Source organism: Notamacropus eugenii, chromosome 2 (genome assembly GCF_028372415.1).
Source record: "Notamacropus eugenii isolate mMacEug1 chromosome 2, mMacEug1.pri_v2, whole genome shotgun sequence".
Taxonomy (NCBI): Eukaryota; Metazoa; Chordata; class Mammalia; order Diprotodontia; family Macropodidae; genus Notamacropus; species Notamacropus eugenii.
The window spans coordinates 526,802,779-526,823,108 of NC_092873.1; the positions used below are offsets into that span (position 1 = coordinate 526,802,779).

A 20,330-nucleotide genomic window follows, 5' to 3' on the forward strand; every position below is an offset into this window, starting at 1 on the left:
GTGGCTAAAATGTGGTACAGTGGAAGGAATGTAGATGAGATTCAGAGGACGTGGATTCCAATTCTGATTTGGAAATTTGATCTCAGTTTCTCATATTTCTACATGATAGGAACAACTGAGATTAGTAGTTGGCAAAGGTAACAAGAATAATAGTTAAAATTGAAAACTATAAGAGAACCCCCTTTCTCCTCTAGAAGCCACACTCTAGATGAGTTCTTCCTCAGTCTGTATTCACCCTGCCCTGCTCCATGCAGCTAAACATAATATTTTAATGAGAATTTAATAGCAACAATAGCTAGCATTTCTATACTGTAACCCTCTGACTTTAACCCTAACACACACACACACACATATTTAAGGATTGCAAAACAATTTACAAATATGATCTCAGTTTATGCTCACTGCAACCTTGGAAGGTAGGTGCTATTATTTTCCTCCTTTTTATTTTTTTATAGATGAAGAAACTGAGGGAGACAGAGGTTAAATGACTGGCTTGGAGTCACATAACTAGTAAGTGGCATGAGGCAAGATTTGAACTCAGGTCTTTCTGACTCCAGGTCTAACATTCTATCCACTACCACACCAGTTGCCTAGTAAGTACTATTTGTAAGGCACTCAACTAAGAGCCAGAGATTAAAAAATATATATTAAACAGTTCTTAAAAAACAAACCCAATGCTTCCCTTTAGGAGATTATATTTTAATGGAGGAGACAGCGTATACATAGCAGGTGTAAATAAGAAACAGACAAGAAGGCAGTTGACATTAGAGAGGAAGGTATGAACAGCTGGGAAGGGAGGGAATCAAGATAAGCCTCTGGCTGCCAGTGGAATTTGAACAAAATTTTAGAGGAATCCAGCAAACCCAAGAGCTGATATGAGGATGGAGAGCCTTCTAGTCATGGAGGATGGTCAGTGCCAATACAGATAGCAAGAGAGGAAGAGAGAGAAAGAGGGAGGGAGAGAGAGAGGGAGAGAGAGAGAGAGCAAGTGTGTGCATGCCTGTGTGTATGTGTGTGCCTGTCTATACATGTGTGTATTTGTGTATGTGTTATGTGTGTGAAAAAAATTGTCTCCAAAAGTTGATTTAGGAGTATGGCTTATGCCTCTCGTCTTGGGTGCTGAAATTACTCGATATTTATCTCTCAGTGGTCGAGAAATGTGTGATTCTACTCCTCAGATTTCTCAATTTATTCTTTAAAAATTGGTCATTCTTTTTAAAAAATGCCTCCTTTTTTTCTACATGTTCTCTCTGCTATAAGAGTGACCATATTTAAACAGCATATAAATGGCTGTTCATCATAGAGCCCATTACATTCTTGGCAATAAAGACATTTAATGAACCCATTTTTTCAGTACTCAAATGTGAGATAACTCACAGAAACTCCCCAGGAGCTGCCAATAATGCTTGACTATGTCCACTCTATCTCTACTGGGAAATTGGCATTCGGAGAGGCCATGTTTCTCATTAGTAGCAAGAGGAAAAGCAGGAGGAAGAAGAGGAGAAAAGCAATCCAAGACCCAGCTCCTAGTAGCTGGGCATGTAACATGAAAACATACCATTGGGGAATGGTATTTGTTGAAGTTTGAATTATGTTGCAAGACTCTCCAGGGACACATTTTTAAACAGAGCCAGAATTCAGAAGCCAGGTAGGCAGCTACTTAAGGCACAAAATGGAGCTCGAAGACCACGGGGGACCCATTACTGCTATTACTTATGAAATGCATGAGAGGAAGCTCAGTAGAGTGGGGGGAGAGCTAGCCTTAGAGCCAAGAAGACTCAGGCTCCAACCAATAAAGGCTGTGTCTCCCTGGGCAAGTCATTTAACTCCCAGTGGTATAGAATAGTTGTGTCAAACTGAGCTAGAAATAGGGGTCAGGAAGGCTTTCATACATAGAGATACCCTTAATGGACAGCCCATGTTCAAGATTCTCCGTGAATCCATACCACCCAACCCAGGTGTCTATATTTTCTCTATTACTCCAGAAAATACAGTTAGTTTCAAACAAAGGCATTTAAGCCTATTAAGAAAGTTGAGAAATTTTCCCCAAAATGTGAAAGGTGATATTGCCCCACAAATATATGCACGTGGTTGGGGAGGGGTGTGGGATGGTGAGCATGGAGAGGGATCAAAGGCTAAGGGCCTGAATGTGGGAAATGCATGTTGAGGAGCAGCTCACAGCTGCAACCCTGCAGGGATTCTATCTTCTGGTGATATTGCCATGCTGATCTCACACAGCAGGGCTATTCTGTGCTGATCGTGACTTCTCTACCAGACAGGCTGCTCCTTGCTTCTTCTTGGACATTTAAGTTTTGCCTTGCTATGTCTGCTAGCTTATGATGACTAGAACTTGCCTGTACAGAGCACTGGCTAATAGCACTATAGTCATCACCACCACACCCAGGTGGCAGAAGTCAGGTACACAGCCTAATACTTGGTCTGTCCTTTTGAACTCCAGTATCTGAGCCATAGATCAAAATCTTCTGTTACAAATAACTACCGCAGTTACATACCCTAAGATTCTCTATGGCTTACCTGCAGCTGAATTTAAGCCAGGACATAAGGTAACTGATGGAGCAGAAGTCCATGTCCCCCCCTCCAATCCCCCTTGCCATGGTTTTGTCATTGCTATACTGTGGATTCGGGTGCTATACTTTGGCCAGCAAAAAGTCTTGGTGTCCTTACATGTAAAGCAAAGGTATGAAATTAGACCTCTAAGGTTGCTTCCAGTTCAAAATTTGTGATATCTGAAGGGGATATGTCATTCAAATAGACTGGGAATGGGGTGGGGGAGGAGGGAAGGAAAACAACTTTGTTTTCAGGTCTTGCCTAAGGTTCACATATTGCTTGTCTAGGTCATGATTTTAAGCTATAGGGAAGACACTGGGTTCAGATACCAACTTTATTACTTTCCAGCTCAATGGCCTTGGGTAAATTGATTCAATTCCCTGAGCCTCAATTTCCTCAAATGAAAAATAAAGGGGTTGAAGGAGATACTCTCTAAGTGATTTTCTTATTCTTTCTTGGTCAACACTTAAGAGTGGGGAAAGGGGAACCCAAGTTCTCCGAAATTATTAAAGATCTTTTAGTCCTACAAGTCCCATATCTGCTCATTTGATTGTTTTCTGCGGCTACATTTTTTTTGTTCACCACATGATAAAGCTTCACATGAACTCCCCAACCCCAGTTGAAAAATGATCTTTTGGTCAAGAATAAAAGTCTGTTCAGATTAGATTGTATCTCAATAGAACATCACATTTTAGGAATAAAGTTGACGACCCTGGAGTCAGAACTGGGTTCAAATCTTCCTGCCATTTATTGTTAGTGTAACCTTGGGCAAGTCACTTAGTCCCTTCTCTCCTTTGAAAAATCTCCCCCTCCCCCCACTCTGGTTTAGGCTCTTATCACATCATGCCCAGACTATTGCAATAGCCACTGCAGGATGGAGGGAGCAATGTGCCTACCTCTAGTCCCTCCCCAACCTCCAAAGGCCATCCTTCATTCAGCCACCAAAATGATTTTTCCAAGGGGTGAGTATGATCATGTCACCCCTTGCTCATTTAATTCACTATTACTTCCAGGAGCAAATACAAAATGCTTTCATTGGTGTTTAATGTGCTTCATAATCTAGTCGCCTTCTACCTTTCCAATCTTTTTATACCTTACTCCCTGACAGACATTCTTCTATCCAGTGACACTGGCCTCCCCACTCTTTCACAAACAAGACACTCCTCTGGGTTCTCGACATTTCCTGACTGTCCCTCAGGCCTGGAATGTTCTCCTTCCTCATCTCTACCTCCTGACCTCTCTGGTTTCCTTCAAGTCTGAACTCAAATCCTACTTTCTACAGGAAGCCTTTCCCAAACCTCTTAATTCCAGTGCCTTCCCTCTGTTGATTTTCTCCAATTTATCTTGTAGATAGCTTACTTGTACACTATTATTGGGATGTTGTCTCCCTGCCCCTTAGACTGTGAGTTCCTTGAGACCTGGGACTATCTTTTGCTTCTTTTTGTATCCCTACAATTTAGCACAGTGCCTGAAACAAAGTAGATGCTTAAAAAATGTTTATTGACTGACTAAATGTCTTTGGTCTCAGTTTACTCATCTATAAAAGAAGGAACCCAACTTCATAGCTCCTTCTCCTCTCCTGTTGGGATTGGAAGTTCAAATCCGTGTGGACGGTCTCGGACGGGTAAAAGTGGGACTTCTAAATCTTAGAGTCTTATGAGGCCCTCCATGAACAGCGGGGATTCGAGAAGGTCAGACTGAGCTAACTTGGCTAGCTCGGGTATTTCCGCCTCTCCCCGGGAGATACATGATGGGTGGAGTCTCCCTGCCCTCGAGGTCGTCCCGGATCTGGGCACACTATTGTTATCTAACAGCAAGATATTCAGATGCAAACTGTGTGGCTGAAGGTTAAGTAGGATTGAGGAAGCCTGAAAGCGCTCTTAGCACGTGAGGAGCCAAGAGGACAGTAGGCTCCGCTTTTCTTCTCTTCTCTCTCCCCTCCCCCTCTCTCCCCACTTGTACTTCTACTTCCAATCCCTTAAGATCCTAGCCTCCTTAGGAAATCTCCCCCTCTTCCTCCTAAGGAAGACCCCCCTGCACTTGTAACCGAAACCCTGAAATAAAGCTCAACCCTTGTTCGACTCTGGAACGTCCTTTCTCTCATATGAGCATCCGGTTTTGGCCAACCGAAGACCTCGGAGGTGAGGTAAGAAGACTCGGGTAGCCCACACAGGCCTCTAGGCCTGGCACTCTCCCCTCCTTTCAACCTCTTTTCTCTCCCTATTCTCTTCCTGTCTCTCAAAATCTAGCATTCTTACTTCAAGTTCTATTTGACCTTTACTGTTATTTATGTGAATTTATAACAAAGTGACTCCTGCTGAGTTCTCACATTAGCCACAGGAAAGGGCTCAGTGAGTTAGGTCAGTCAGCTTCACTGCCTTGACTAAGTGTCTCCTTTCTTTGCAAAAAGCTTTTTTGGATCTACTCCTTGGCTGCTTCAGCTTCTCAGAGGCAAGAAACCACTAGCCTCTTCCCATGTGTCAAGTAAATTTGTATTAGGAGAGCATTAACATGATATAATTTCATGTTAATCTGTACTCAATTATTCATTGGGCTCCCAGTTTACTACTGAGTCAAGTAGAAATTCCTCTGCCTGGCATTTGAAGCACACTGATGAGTCAGTCAACAAGCATTTATTAAGTGCCTCTTATGTACCGCACACTGTTCTAAGTCCCAGGGCTACAAAGAAAAGCAAAAAACCAGGGTCCCTTCTCTCAAGGAGCTCACTTTCTAATGGAGGAGATGGTCTGCAGACAATGATGCACAAGAAAACTATGTGCAAAGAAGATGGCAGAGAGTCTCACAGGCAAGAAAAGGGCCCCTGGAAGGTGAGGGTTGAGCTAACTCTTTTTTTTTAGTAGTTTGATTTATTTATTTTTAGATCTCAACATTCATTTCCACAAAATTTTGAGTCCCAATTTTTCTCCCCATCTCTTCCCTCCCCCCACCCCATAACACCTTGCTTTCTGATTACCCCTTCCCTCAATGTGCCCTCCCTTCTATCACATCTCACCCTTCCCTTATCCCCATCTTCTCTCTTTTCTTGTAGGGCAAGTTAAATTTCTATACCTCATTACCTGTATTTCTTATTTCCCAGTTATATGCAGTTACAATTCTCAATATTTGTTTCTAATACTTTGAATTCCAACTTCTCCCTCCCTCTCTCCCCACCCATCCCCACTGAGAAGACAAACAATTCAGTACAGGCTATATATGTGTTGTTTTGCAAAAGACTTCCATAATGGTCATGTTGTGTAAGACTAACTATATTGCCCTCCTACCCTGTTCCCCCCCTTTTTTTTCTATTCTCTCATTTGATCTTGTCCCTTCCCAAAAGTGTTTGCTTCTAGTTACTCCCTTCTCCCATTTGCCCTCCCTTCTATCATCCCCCTCACCCCACTTGTCTCATTCTCTCCTACTTTCCTGTAGTGTGAGATAGATTTTCATACCAAATTTAATGAGCATGTTATTCCATCCTTAAGCCATATGTGAAGAGAGTAAGCTTCACTTTTCTCCTTTCACCTCCTCCCTTTTCTCCTCCATTGAAAAAGATTTTTCTTATTATGAGTTATAGTCTGCCCCATTCCATTTCTCCCTATTTCCCTCTCTCACCCCTTAATTTTATTTTTATAGATATCATCTCTTCTGATTCAACTCAACCTGTACTCTCTGTCTATGTGAGTGTGTGTGCATGTGCACATAATCCCTCCACCTACCCAAATACTGAGAAAAGTCTCAAGAGTTACAAATATTGTCTTTCCATGTAGGAATGTAAACAGTTCAGCTTTAGAAAGTCCTTTATGATTTTTCTTTCCTGTTTACCTTTTCATACTTCTCTTGATTCTTGTGTTCGAAAGTCAAATTTTCTATTCAGTTCTAGTCTTTTCACCATGAATGCCTGAAAGTCCTCTACATCATTGAATGACCATTTCTTCCCTTGAAGTATTATACTCAGTTTTGCTGGGTAGGTGATTCTTGGTTTTAATGCCAGTTCCTTTGACTTTTGGAATATCCTGTTCCAAGCCTTTCAATCCCTTAATGTAGAAGCTGCCAGATCCTGTGCTATCCTGATTGTATTTCCACAATACTCAAATTGTTTCTTTCTAGTTGCTTGCAATATTTTCTCCTTGACCTGGAAACTCTGAAATTTGGCCACAGTATTCCTAGGAGTTTCTCTTTTCGAGTCTCTTTCAGGAGGTGATTGGTGTATTCCTTCAGTATTTATTTTACCCTCTGGTTCTAGAATATCAGGGCAGTTTTCCTTGATAATTTCATGAAAGATAATGTCTAGGTTCTTTTTTTGATCATGGCTTTCAGGTAGTCCCATAATTTTTAAATTGTCTCTCCTGGATCTATTTTCCAGGTCAGTTATTCCAATGAGATGTTTCATGTTATCTTCTATTTTTCGATCTTTTGATTTTGTTTAATAACTTCTTGGTTTATTGTAGAGTCATTAGCTTCTCTGAACTCCACTCTCATTTTTAAAGAACTATTTTGTTCAGTGAGCTTTTGAACCCCTTTTTCCATTTGGCTAATTCTGCTTTTTAAAGCCACCTTCTCCTCATTGGCTTTTTGGACCTCTTTTTCCAATTGAGTTAACCTATTTTTAAAGGTGTTATTTTCCTCAGCAATTTTTTGGTTCTCCTTTAGCATGTTGCTGACTTGCTTTTCAAGCTCTTTTATGGCTTGAGCCCATTTCATATTCATTTTGGAGGTACTGGAGGCAGAAGCCTTGACTTCCTCTGACAGTATGCCTTGTTCTTACTCATCTGAAAGGATGGAAGGAGACACCTGTTCACCAAGAAAGTAACCTTCTATGATCTTATTTTTTTCCCTTTTGGGGGCATTTTCCAGTTGGTTACTTGACTTCTGAATCCTTTGTCAAGAGGAGGGTCCTAATTCTCCTCCTTCCCCCAGGACAGTGCTCAGGGCTGAGATTCAGATCAGCTACTCAATTCTTCCAGGGCTTTGGGTGGGGGCAGGGCAACTACTGAGGGCTGAGGTTCAGATCCCCTGCCCAGTTCCCCCAGAGGCTTTAAGCTGAGCTGCTGGGACAATGGACCCAGGCTGCTTCTGCGGCCATTGTAGCTGCCCACCACCCACTGCTGCTGCTGTCGCTGCCTCTGCCACTGCCTGGGGCCAGTGCTGGAGGGACCTCACTCCCCTCTCACCCAGCTGGGAAAGCCCTCCCACACTGACCTTTGAAGCTTTCTTTGGTGCTTGTGGGTTGAGGCATCTGGGACCCTCCCTGATATGGATTCTGCCCCAAGTCCTGTTCTGGTCCTGTTCCTCCCAGTGCCCCATGGCCAGGGCCAGGCTCTGCTCCACTTAACATCCCATGGGATAGACTTTTCCTGTCGGCCTTCCAGGTTACCTTTGCCTGGAAATCTCTTCCACTCTGTTGTTCTGTGGCTTCTGCTGCTCTAGAATTTGTTGAGAGTCATTTTTTTACAGGTATCTTGTGAGTTGTAGGGGAAGCACTGGAGTATACGTGTCTTTCTACCCCGCCATCTTGGCTCTGCCCCATCCTGAGCTAACTCTTGAAGGATGGTCGGGAGGAAGCCAAAGCTGGGTATCTCCCTAACATGAATCTCACAGGCTAGCTCTTGAGGATGAACTTTGTAGCAGAAGCCAAACTACCAGCAGCCCAGTATTTTGTCCTGTCATTTACTTGCATCCAAACTGATGTGGGATTTGACTGTAGACCATAAACTTGTTAGGTCATAGATTTAGACTCTAAAGGTCATCTAATCGAATCCTTTGATTTTTACAAATGAAATTATTTCCCCAATATCATTTAGATAGAAAGTGAGAGCTCCAAGTTTTGAAAGAAGGTATATTTTCTGACCCCCTCCCCCCCAAGGAAAGAAGGGGCTGCAAGGGAGGAACAAAGACAATCTGAGCGTACATCATCACTCTACAGTCCCTACAAATGACTGCTCTGCAGCCAAAGAGGCAATTGCAAAGGGCTTTACAAAGTATCCCTGGCAATCACAAATCAATAGAAGCAAAATGTTATGTAGCAGTGATGGGACCCATGGGATGATGAGCAGGATTATTCCACCATTTTTATTTGCCCTGTGCTGCAGTGGATAGAGTACTGGGTATAGAGTCAGGAAGATCTGAGTTCAGATTTGGCCTCAGACACTTACTAGGCTATGCGACATTGGGCAAGTCATTTAAACTCACTGTGCCTCAGTTTCCTCATCTGTAAAATGGGAACCATAAGAGCACCTACCTCCCAGAGCTGTTGTGAGGATCAAATGAGATAATATTTATAAAGTGTTTAGCACAGTGCCTGGAACAAAATAGGCACTATATAAATGTTAGCTATTACTACTGCTGTTGCTACTACTACTACTACTACCACCACCACCACCACCACCAGTACTACTACTACTACTACTACTACTACTACTACTACTACTACTACTACTACTACTACTACTTCAGTGCCTAGATGGTTCTTGATATAAACACTTACTTTGTTATGGGAAGTTGTAAAAAGGGGACCTCTAACTATCTATTTTTTTAGCTGTGAGCCCCCAGAGAGCTGACAGTACTTTGGCAAGATTCTTCAGAATAAAATTTGTCTCTCTTCTCCAAAGATGTTCTTCCTTACCCTAATTAGCAAATGTCTATAGTTAGCATATTTATAAGGACAAAATAAAAATGTAAAGCATATAAAATTAAACAGACTTTTCAGGGAAAGTCTTTTGAGTCCTCAGAGAAGACCTGAAAGGAGAAAGGAATTACAGAAATATTATTTTGTACCTATAGAGTGCAAGAGGGTGGTTGTAGTAGCACAGCCTCTATCCCAACGCAAGGTCTTGCTCCCAAAGGCCTGACTCCACTCCTTATAGTTTCCACCTTTGCTATGCTTCTGCTCCCCCACTCATATGAAGCTTCTGACATCTACCTCTTTTCTAGTGTGTATTATCAAGACTTGGGCTCCTCCTCTAATCTACCTCCTGCCTGGACTCAGATTGTCCTCATTAGGCTCTCTGGTATGTACCACCTCCAGCTTTAGATTAAGCTCAGCTACCAAGTTCAACAGAAAGAAAGAACACAGACTCTTATCCTATAACTGGAAAAAATCTCCCAAGTCTGATTCCTTGGGGATCCAATTGTGAGGCCTGTCTTCCAGGCAGGAGGTTGAAGAGTAAACTTATTCTTTTTTAATTTCCTTCTTTCTACAAGTCTTTCTTGGACAGCTCTGAACCCTCTGACTTGTGGTGACTTTCTAGAATATTTAACAAATCTTGATCTCTGCAGGTTGGTTAATAACCATGCAATGATCACTTGCCCAATAATCAAACATTTCTGGGGTTTAGGGCTCCCCAGATTTTAAAGCTAAAAGGCTTTCCTATTGGTCAATGCAAATGAATAGATAGAAGAAACATACAGAAGCAATCTCTACCCTGGGCCTAAAATCATTTTCTTGCAGGGTGGTTCAACAATTTTCCTGATCTTTTCATATTCAAATGAGCTGTTCAAAACCCCACAAACTCACTAGGTTCAAAGGAGTTTTACTCAAAGTTTTATACCTTTAAAACCAGACAAAATGATCTATTCAAATCTAAAGAGGGGGTAGGGGACCACCCTTAAAAAGGGAATGGAATGAAATGTTCATAGGATAGTATTTTCAAAAAATAAATAAGCCAATTTACTTCTAATTTATCACTGTAAAATAAACCTACCTTTTTTTCTTCCTTTCCTCCTTATTTCTCCTTTCCTCCTCTTTCCCTCTTTCCTTCTCACCCATATTGTTTCCTTCCCTACTTTCCTCTTCCCTTTTCTCCTCCTTCTCCTTCTCCTCTTCCTGCTCCTTCTTTTCCTTCTTCTTCTTCTTCTTCTTCTTCTTCTTCTCCCTTCTTCTTCTTCTTCTTCTCCCTTCTTCTTCTTCTTCTTCTCCCTTCTTCTTCTTCTTCTTCTTCTTCTTCTTCTTCTTCTTCTTCTTCTTCTTCTTCTCTTTCTACCTTTCATTTTATATTGCCATCTGATGTATGTTTGAAGAACTCAGAATTGAGATACTGGCAAAAACATCCTATCTAGAGTCAGAGGACCAAGGTTCAAATCCTAAGTTTTCTCTATTACTGTGTGATTGTGAGTAGATCACTTAAACACTCTGGTTCTCTCTTTCCCCAGTGATAAAATGGGGAGGTTGGACTCATGATCTTCTTTCCAGCTCTAAAGTATCTAATCCTATGATTTCCACAAAAGGGCTGTCATAGATTTCTAGCCCACTCTGTGTTGTCCAGGATCTCTGCTATCCAGGAGCTGACCTTCAAGTTGGGGAGGGAAAGTGTGTGCCCAAATATCATAGAACATTGACCAAGATTCAGGAGGTGACAGGCTTACTGTCTGCCCTGTTCGAGAGATCTGAACTCTTGTATTCAGGTCTTATTCCCCCAAAAATGTTGCTAAGCTGGAGGCTGTCCAGAGAATGCAGCCAAGATGGTGACTGGCTTTCAGTTCATTGTATATGAAGGCTAAGAGAAGGACCGAACATGTTTACTCTTAAGAAGAAAAGACTTGGGGAAAAGCATACCAGCTGTCTTCAGATATCTGAAGGCCTTTCATGTGGGGAAGGGAATAAGCAATATGAAGTACCTACTATGTGCTAAGCACTTTACCAATATTGCCTCACTTGATCTTTATAATAATGTTGGAAAGTAGATAGTGTTGTCATTCCCATTTTACAGTAGAGGAAACTGAGGAAAACAGAGATTAAGTGACTTGTCCAGGGTCACACAGCTAGGAAGTATCTGATGTCTGACTTGAACTCGAGTGCTCCTGATTCTAGGCCCAGTGCTCTGTCCACTGCACAGTGAAACTGCCTCTAGGTAGAAGAGAGTGTGATAAGCTGTCTGGCCCCAGAGGACAGAGCTAGAAACAATCTGTGAAAGTTGCAAAGAAATCGCTTTAGGCAGCAGGTCTGAAACACCTCTGAACCCAGAGAGCTGCCCCCAAGAGCTCTGCTCAGGGCACAGTGGCCTCCCTCTCCTTGGGAGTCCTCAAATTAGGTCAAATTCCAACCTCTCAGAGACATTCAAATAAACACTACTCTCGTGTGTAGCTTGGACTAGATAAGCCCCAAAGTCCCCAATTCTCAAATTCTGTGATTTTCTAGTTTATAACATGCTCTGATGAGGATAGAATTCGAATTTGATACTGAAGAATAGGTAGGGTGTGGCTAGGCGGAGAGGGTGCAGTGCATTCCCAGGAGGAGAGCACCTGACAGCAGGAACCTAGGATGAATTGCTGTGGGGAGGGCCCGGGAGGTAGGGGAGTGGGGGGGGTGCTCATTAAGAGTCTATGGACATAATCCAGACTGGCAGTAATGAGGGCTGAGCTAGCTGGTGGCTTAAGGGAATGTCAAGGAAGATAGATGGGAGAGGTGGTTTCCTATTAGCTCAGGGACATGATGGAAAAACTGATCTTTTTATGCCCCCCTTCCTCATTTGGCTCTGGAAATGTTATGTTGGTTAAGCTGTTTTTTCCAGTCACCTCAATCATTCCCTTGAATTCCCTGTTTCTCCAGCCTGTTGAGATACCTCTAAGACAGCTTTACAATGAGCAGGTAAATTTCATTGCAAATGATTTTCTGATTTTCTCTGAAAATACAAAACCAGAAACAGAGGACCTGGCATTCTCATTTTCCATGCAGCCTTTGGGTCAGACACAGATCCTGGGAATCCCTGGATTCCTAGGGAGTGATGGCCTCTGACATCTGTGAAGTTGTCTTTAGATTCCATGAAAATCTACAACCTAACAATCTATAATTCACATTTCCCAAGCAAATAACAGTCAAAACCACACTTTCTGTTTCTGCAACAAAGACATCACAGGATTTCCGACACAAACCTGGAAGCAATCACTGACACTATTTTAGACAAACCTCCTCAGTTTCCAAACTGGGAAATTTCCCTAGCCTAATCCCTGCAGAATATCAAGGGAAATTAAGAGAAGAGAATGAGAAGTAGAATTCAGATGCGTAGGAGAATATAACCATACATGCTCAAAGGACCTGGCCTGGCATCCAGATTCTACAGTTTCCCACTTTGGGAAGGTGGGCACCTCTGGCACTTCATGGCTCTGCTCCTCAGTTTCCTCATCTGTAAAATGAAGAGTTGGCCTTGATAGTTTATGAGATTCCTTCCATATATATTTTGTCTAACTCCCCCATCAGAACAGAAGCTCTTCAGGCCTGCATCTGTTTGCATTTGGTTGTTGTATCCCTATGGGGTTAGGACTGAAGTTAATAAATACTTAGTCTTTCTCTTGCCTTTTCTATAAAGGGGAGTACCCACATATATATACATATACATATGTATATATGTATATGTATATATAGGTATACGTATATATGTATACATATACATATGTATATGTATATATAGGTATATGTATATATGTATATGCACACACATATATGTATATATACATATATATACATATATGTGTGTATATAGGGGAGGTCCTCAAAAGGCAAAAGATTACTTTCCCCCTCAAGATTTTGGTGCTAATCCTGAACAATTTTGTTTGGTTGCTTGTTTGCTTTTTAGTACTCTACTCTGATTCACAAGCCCCCATCAGTGTGCTCCTTACTGAGGATCAGTTAGCCAGCCAGATGGATTTAGCTTTATTTAGCAATATAGGCAGCATAATTCAGGATGGGATAAAACATTCCCCCCAAAAGTCTATGACACACTCTCCCACAAGTACATACAGATTCTGGGCAAAAGATGCAGAGCAACATATGACAACCGAATGATTCCTAACATTTGGTTTTATGGAACTACTTTTCTGTGTTTTGAAAGCCAAAGAGTTTCCCCTAAATGTAGAACTCTCTCCTGAGCTCCAAGGACTGAGAATTTTACAGAATCTTGAAGCTGCCTTTCTATCACGATGTTACCCTATCCATCCACAGCTCCTGAATGGTTGTATTTTTGCTACTGATGCAGTCTTTCTGATGGCTCAGTCATGAGGGGTTGGATGACCCCTCTGTCCTTACTCTCCTCCTTTGGTGAGAGACTCCAAGGGGTCTGCCTTCTCAAAGACTCCTGGAACCTGACTTGTGAAATGTTTGTTGGAACACTTCTTCTAATATACACAGGCCTGGAGGTATATCTAGCTCTTTAAATGGATCCTAAGACATTTTGTCACTTGATGTCATACAACGTCTCAATGCAGTTTGCTTCTTGATCCTAGTGAATACCTAGGATGTCTGAGAATTGTTCACCCCTAGTTTATATATTGTACCAAATGATTCCTTAACTCAATAGAGGAGCCATTGCCATCTGATAAAGGAATGAGGCCATCAAACATCTTTTTTGAGTTACATTAATCAGGGTTGGATTGTGGGACACATTCCTCCTTTCTAGATAAAGAAAATGAGACAATACTGAGAGAAGTTTTCACATACTCAAATTCACACAGCTACTAGTTGTCACAGTGAAGACTTGAGCCCAGGTTCTTCATTCCAAATCCACTGTTTGCTGTACCCATTCAGTCTTTTGACTCCTGGAAATCCATAACCCTTACTCTATCTCTATGCAAGCTTGCTGTTCTTATCTTTGTGTTTTGCCCTTTCCTTCCCCAGGCTATTGTAGCCTTCCCATTGTTGGCATCTTTTGGCAGAGATCTGCTTTTAGATAGCTATCATTGGCAAAGGATGTGAGAAACTCATTCACACGAGCAGCGATATTCAGACTAAAGCACTCTAGCTCAACGTGGATTTTTTTTTTTTAACTTGCAAATTCTTGCGTTTGAAGACTTTAACTTCCCCAAACAGGATTCTGTTGCATACTAGAGCCTACAGGTGTATATGGAGTACTCAGTACCTACAAATATGGCTTTGGGAAAGTTCTATTACTTTAAAAATATTAACAACTTTAAGAATTTCCCTTGTTACTCATATTCAAATGTGAATTTATGAGCAACAAGATATTTTTTCACAAAAATTATTTTAGATAAGTATTATAAAATGAGAAAACTGAGTCCCAGAGAGCACTTCTTTATAGAGGCAAAGAATGGGAATCTGAAGGGTGCCCAGCAACTTGAGAATGGCTAAATACATTGTTGTGCATCAATGTTTGCTCTTTAAAAGGATAAGGAAGATAGTTTCAGAGAAACTAGGAAGACTTGTACGAAATATTGCAGGATGAAGGGAGCAGAATCAGGAAAGTAAGTTTTATTTTGAGAACAATATTGTGACTATAAACAAATTAGAAAGCCTTAGGACTCTGATCAATGCAAGGAATGACCTACTATGAGTTCAAAGTAGGCATGATGGAACAAACTACCCTCCTCCCCACAGAGAAGTGAGATACTTGGAAATGAGATGTAAAGTTTGGGACTTGGGAGTGGGAGTAATGTTTAACAATAAAGGTTTGTGCTACAAATTTTGTTTCATTTGTTTTCTCAATAAGGGTTAGGGCTTAGAGGCAGAGAAGTACAACTTGTTGATAAAAGTAGAATATATTTTTTAAAACTTTTTAAAAAATAGATGACAGGAAATACAGCAGAAGCAGTTTGACAGAGTAGCAGGATTGTTTCCAGGAGTATTCAGTGACTTTGTAACTAGGGCCAAAGAGGGTTCATGGTGAGGATAACCTAGAAGCGAAGTTTGGCATGGAATGAACAGTGATAGGATCAGAGGGGCAAGGGATTCCCGGGAAGAGGATATTATTTACTAGAGTGGCCAACCTTAAGGGTCAAGATTGTGAAGGGAGGACAGTGAGGCCAAACTAAGAAAGAACATCTGGAAGAACAGGCATGGGTGGAGCAACTGGAGGTTGATTGAGTTTTAGGACCAATGAGCCAGTGGAAAAGATCGCAAGAGGGAAGGTGATGAAAGAGGAGAATTTTAGATGATTGGGGATTATCATCAGTCACAACTGCCACCTCCATGATCTAACTATCTCAAATTCTCATGGTTCCATAAGCAGTGTGTTGGGGAGGGTGAGAAAAAAAGCCCCCCCCCCCAAAGGCTGGGGATTCTTTGATGTAGAGGGAAGGGAAAGATCATTTCCATGAGATGAAAAGACCGTGATAAACAGGTGTAGGATTAAAAGGAGTTTGATTAATGATTTTGAGGAAAGCACAGACATATGAGAGGCCACCAACAAGTAGTAATTTAGGAGAAGTAGCCCTGAACTGGTTCAAGTGTTGAGGCCTTGGAAGGGTCTTGACTGTCCATGTGGTAACTGAATCAAAAAGCTTTAGTGAAAGAGAAATACGAAGTTGTGACTGGCCTATATGTACCTAGGACAAATTAAATTTGTGCAGAAGCAAGGCAGATTGGAGGACCATCCCACTAGAGGTGGGATCCATTTCCTCCTTCTAATGAGACTCTGCAAGTTGAATACTTGCTAGCCACAAGATAGAGGAAGAATCAGTTGATTGGAGACTTTTCATCACCTTACACTTCTATAATGACAGAAGGAAGCTTCTATGTTGGATCAGTGGAGTCAATCTATTCTCTCCAAAAACCAAGGAGCATCAATCTGTAATTCAAATAAATTAACTTTTATCAAGGACACATTATATTCAGAGCATGGTGGTGGGCTCTGAGGGAGATCTGAGCTTAAATAAGAGCCAGGTCCTATCACCATGGAGCTTAATCTCTAACAAGGAGAAGCTGTACATACAAAGGAAAGTAAATGCAAAACACTGTATGATGATGGCAAGCAATAAGATGATCCTCACCTGGAAGAGGGGGTTGGATCAAAGAAAACTTTATGGAAGAGGGTTTCTGAGTTGAGACTTCAAGGATGAAGAGAATGTCATGCAGAAGAGATCAAGAGTTGGAAGGGGTCTCAGGGACCATCTAAGTCAACCTCATTTTACAGATGAGGAAACTGAAGCATAGTGAGATTGTGGCTTAATCAAGTTCTAAAGGGTAGGTAGTAAGGCATCATGGTGTAGTGATTAAAGTCCTAGACTTGGAGTCAGAAATATTTGGGTTCAAATGCTGTCCCTGACACTAATGACTATATAATGAAGGATATGGCCTCCAGCCTCAGTTTCCTCATCTATAAAATGGGGACATTGAATTGGTGACCTTCATCATCCCTTCCAGCTCTAAATCTATGATGCTCTGACTCAAGAGCCCTTGTTCTTTCCCCCGTACTAGGTAGGCAGAACAGAAGAAGGAATTTCAGCTATACTGAAGGTCTGTGAGCAAAGGCAGAGAAAGGGAATTTTATGATGTGTAATGAGGTTGGTTCAACCATGGGGTTGATTATAATAACTTAATAGCTTGATTAAGAAAATTTAATTGGTAGTCTGTGTCACTCGTCCTCCCATTCTCCAGGATTTCAATCTGAAACCTGAATATTCAACACAGGTGACATTTTGCTAATATAAATATTTATGAAGGCGCAGGTCACCTCGAGGTGATTTCTCCCCCAGGGAGATTTAACAATTTGTGGCAAAATGGGAAGGAGCTGCCATTCACAACATTTGGAGCCATGATTTAATCTCCTTCTTGTCAATCACACTCCTAGCAGGACTCAGAAATGGAACCCTCCTTCCAGGTGCTAAGAAGCACAAGCTACTTCATTTTTTTGTGGAGCATGAAGAAGCCAAGCCTGTTCTGGGCTTTTGTCCCCAATGCAGTGGTGACTCACAGCTGGCAGCAGTCAGCTGCAACCCCACTCTTCTCAGCTACCTCCTCCCAGAGCTAGTGCATCCATCCAGAAATTATGTAATTATTCCTCCTGGATGGGTTTCCTGATTGGTTTGTAATTACCAAATGCTCCTGGATCCTTTGGCATTCTGGAATTAAGCCTTTGGAGGAGTAACAAGCAGAAAGGTCCGAGTCTGGCAAGCTCATTGTGCTCTGTTTTCCCAATTAATAGAGCAGTGTTCCACATATTAAAGTGTGACTTTGTGCTGCGTTCACTGTGGCCTGCATGCATCATCAGCTACTTAGCCTAATTAGAAAAGAAACTACAGAGAAACTTTGTCATGTGTCCTAGAGAGTTTATGCCTCCTTTGTTTACACCACCCCAGCTCCATTACCTGGATCACTCATCTATTTAGGTTTCATCAGCATGCCTGCATAGGATTTGAGGCTGTTTGTCTGGTTCACAGAATGGGCAAAAGCCATGGTGAGGAGAAAATGCAGGATGTGTTCAGGCACCAGAGTGCCATCCAGTCTGGCTAAAGCATCAACATGTGAGGACCTTGAAAAACAGACAGAAAATGTTGAACTTTTTTCAATTGCCAATTGGGAGTCACTGACAACTTCTGAGGAGGAGAAGGATGTGATCAAACCCCTGTATAAGAACTGGACAGAATGATGATGATGATGATGACGATGATGATGATCATAGCAATAATAATGATAGAACTTCTGTAGCATTTTATGGTTTATAAAGATTCCTGCAAGTATTATCTCATTTGATCCTCACAACAGCTCTAGTGAGGTAGGTGCTATTGCTACTCCCATGTTACAGATGAGGAAACTGAAGCAGGCAGAAGTGAAGTGACTTTCTCAAAAAATTTGAAACTCTCTCTACTACACTACAAAACATGGATATATGGTTTGTAGATAAGACCTGAGTTCAAATTATACCTTTGGTACTTACATATGTGACCTTAGGCAAGCCATGTGTCCTCTGTGGGCCTCAGTTTTCTCACCTCTAAAATGAACCAGATTGATTCATATGTCTCTTCCAGCTCTAAATTTATGGTCCTAAACATTAACAATTTTTCTTTGTTTAGGTTTTTCCCCCTGCATCCAAACTTGTGTCTTTGTATTTTCTGTTCACTAACTCATAAAATCTCAGAAGCTGAGAAATGACAAATTCACACTTCATGTCAAGGAAAAACTTCATAGGATCATAGATCTGGAAAGGGCCTCTGAGGTGGTCGTAATAATTAGAGCTCTTCCAAGTGAAACAAGTTGTCTCAGGAGACTGCCTCTCATGGGAAGCCTTTGAACAAAGGCTGAATGTTTCCTTGTTAAGCATGAAGTAGTGGAAGATTCTTTTCACATATTGGCATAGCTTCTAGATCCCTTCCTTCTCTAAAATTCACTGTGAGTGGCCAATGTGTTATGGAGATGGACCAGGAGACCTATTTTGCTTAGTGAAAATGTGTATTAGTGTGTCTATCTATTGAACTTCCAGTAGTTTCAGGAAATAAAAAGAGTTGATCCTTTTTCTCCAAGAAACTACAATTCTACAAAATACCAGGCATTTTCTTAGATGATTCTATTTAGAAGGGGGAAAAAATCAAAAAAATCCTCAGATGGTGTATTATTTCTTAAAATTCCATCTGGTGATGCTTTTTAACTGTAAAAAGTCTTTGAAATGAGAGGTAATTAAGGGGAATAGATGTGGAGAGGGGCCATTAAGTGGCCAGGGAGGTTCTGATGTCTGACTTTCCCCTTTCACATTAGCACAGAAGGGCACCAAGTAGAATCATCGAATTTCATATTTCAAAGAGTTCTCAGTGACCGTTAGACCAATCAGATTCACAGAAATATCCTTCTCACTAAAACAGGCTCAAGTGATCATCTGTCCTTTTCTTTAAGACCAGCAGTAAGGGCAAACTGCCAGTCTCTGAGATAGCACATTCTACTTTGGAAATATCATTGTCACCATCACCAACAACAATAATACATGCTAAGGTTGACAAAGTACTTCATACGTTTGATTTGTACTGTGAACATTCATAGCTCAGATTTATACAATGCCTCAGAATTTACAAACCAGATTTCCCACTCCATCTCTGTGGCAGTTGGCAAGAGATTTCTCCTTCATAGTTTACTCTTAGGCTCAGAGGGATGGTGAGAGTTGCCTGTGATCAGACACGTTGATGTTAATGCTAATGCATGTGAGAGATAACACTTGAACCACAGGATCCCAGTTGAAGGAACTCCTTCATGTACAAGTTGGGACCTTCTCTTCGATAGAAGAATCTCAGAGTCCCTCTTATAGTCCTAAGGAGTTTGTGACTTGCCCAAGCTCACATGATCATGTGGAAGAGCTGAGCTAAGAGCTGTAGTGAGAGGTACCACAGCGGCAAACTGATCTAACCCCTTCATTTTTCAAATGTGGAAACTGTGACCCAGGGATATTGTGTAGCTTGCCCAAGGTCACAGAAGCAATCATTCCTAGCAGACTGATTTGAACCTGTCTTTGAATTCCATTTTTGTTCTTTCTGTTTGTCAGAATGAAGCAATAAGAAGATAAATTCACTTCTGCCTACTACTCCCTTCTCTTCCTATCACCCAACCATGAGCCCAATTCACCCTTGGCCAGGGAAGGACTGAGTGCAGTGAGCTCTACTAGAGGTATTCACATCCTACACATTCAGACTTAGGGTTGGTATGTATCTGTGTTATCTATCGATTAAAAGAGATATTTAATGACTAGCTTAAACAAGATAAGGGGGAAGAAAAAACTGCAGAAAAAACAAGCTATTTTGAGGGAATTTTAAATCCATTTTAACTACACCCTATAATAGGTAAGTGATTTGCTAATTCTACATAATTCTCATCTGAGTGATATTGAGGAGTGATTCTCATCAAGTGATTCATTAAGGCAAGGCAAGTAGGACTTCTCCTTAGCAAGTATGTTCATTTTCTGTACTTGGTAGTATACTTAGAGGTAGTGGTAATGAGAAAATCTCTCTGTGGGGGGTATGTAGCACAAGTGTTATTACTTCCATGTCACAGATGAGAAAACTGATGCCCTGCAGGATCATATGATTTGTCTCTAATCACATATAACAAATGGTACTGT

The 20,330-nt window shown here is 41.4% G+C and overlaps 1 protein-coding gene across 3 annotated transcripts in view; it reads left to right on the forward strand.

Moving 5' to 3' along the window:
• Positions 1-20,330, forward strand: part of PDE4B (phosphodiesterase 4B) — a 633,414-nt gene that overhangs the window by 419,486 nt on the left and 193,598 nt on the right. The gene's annotated exons all lie outside the window — the stretch shown is intronic.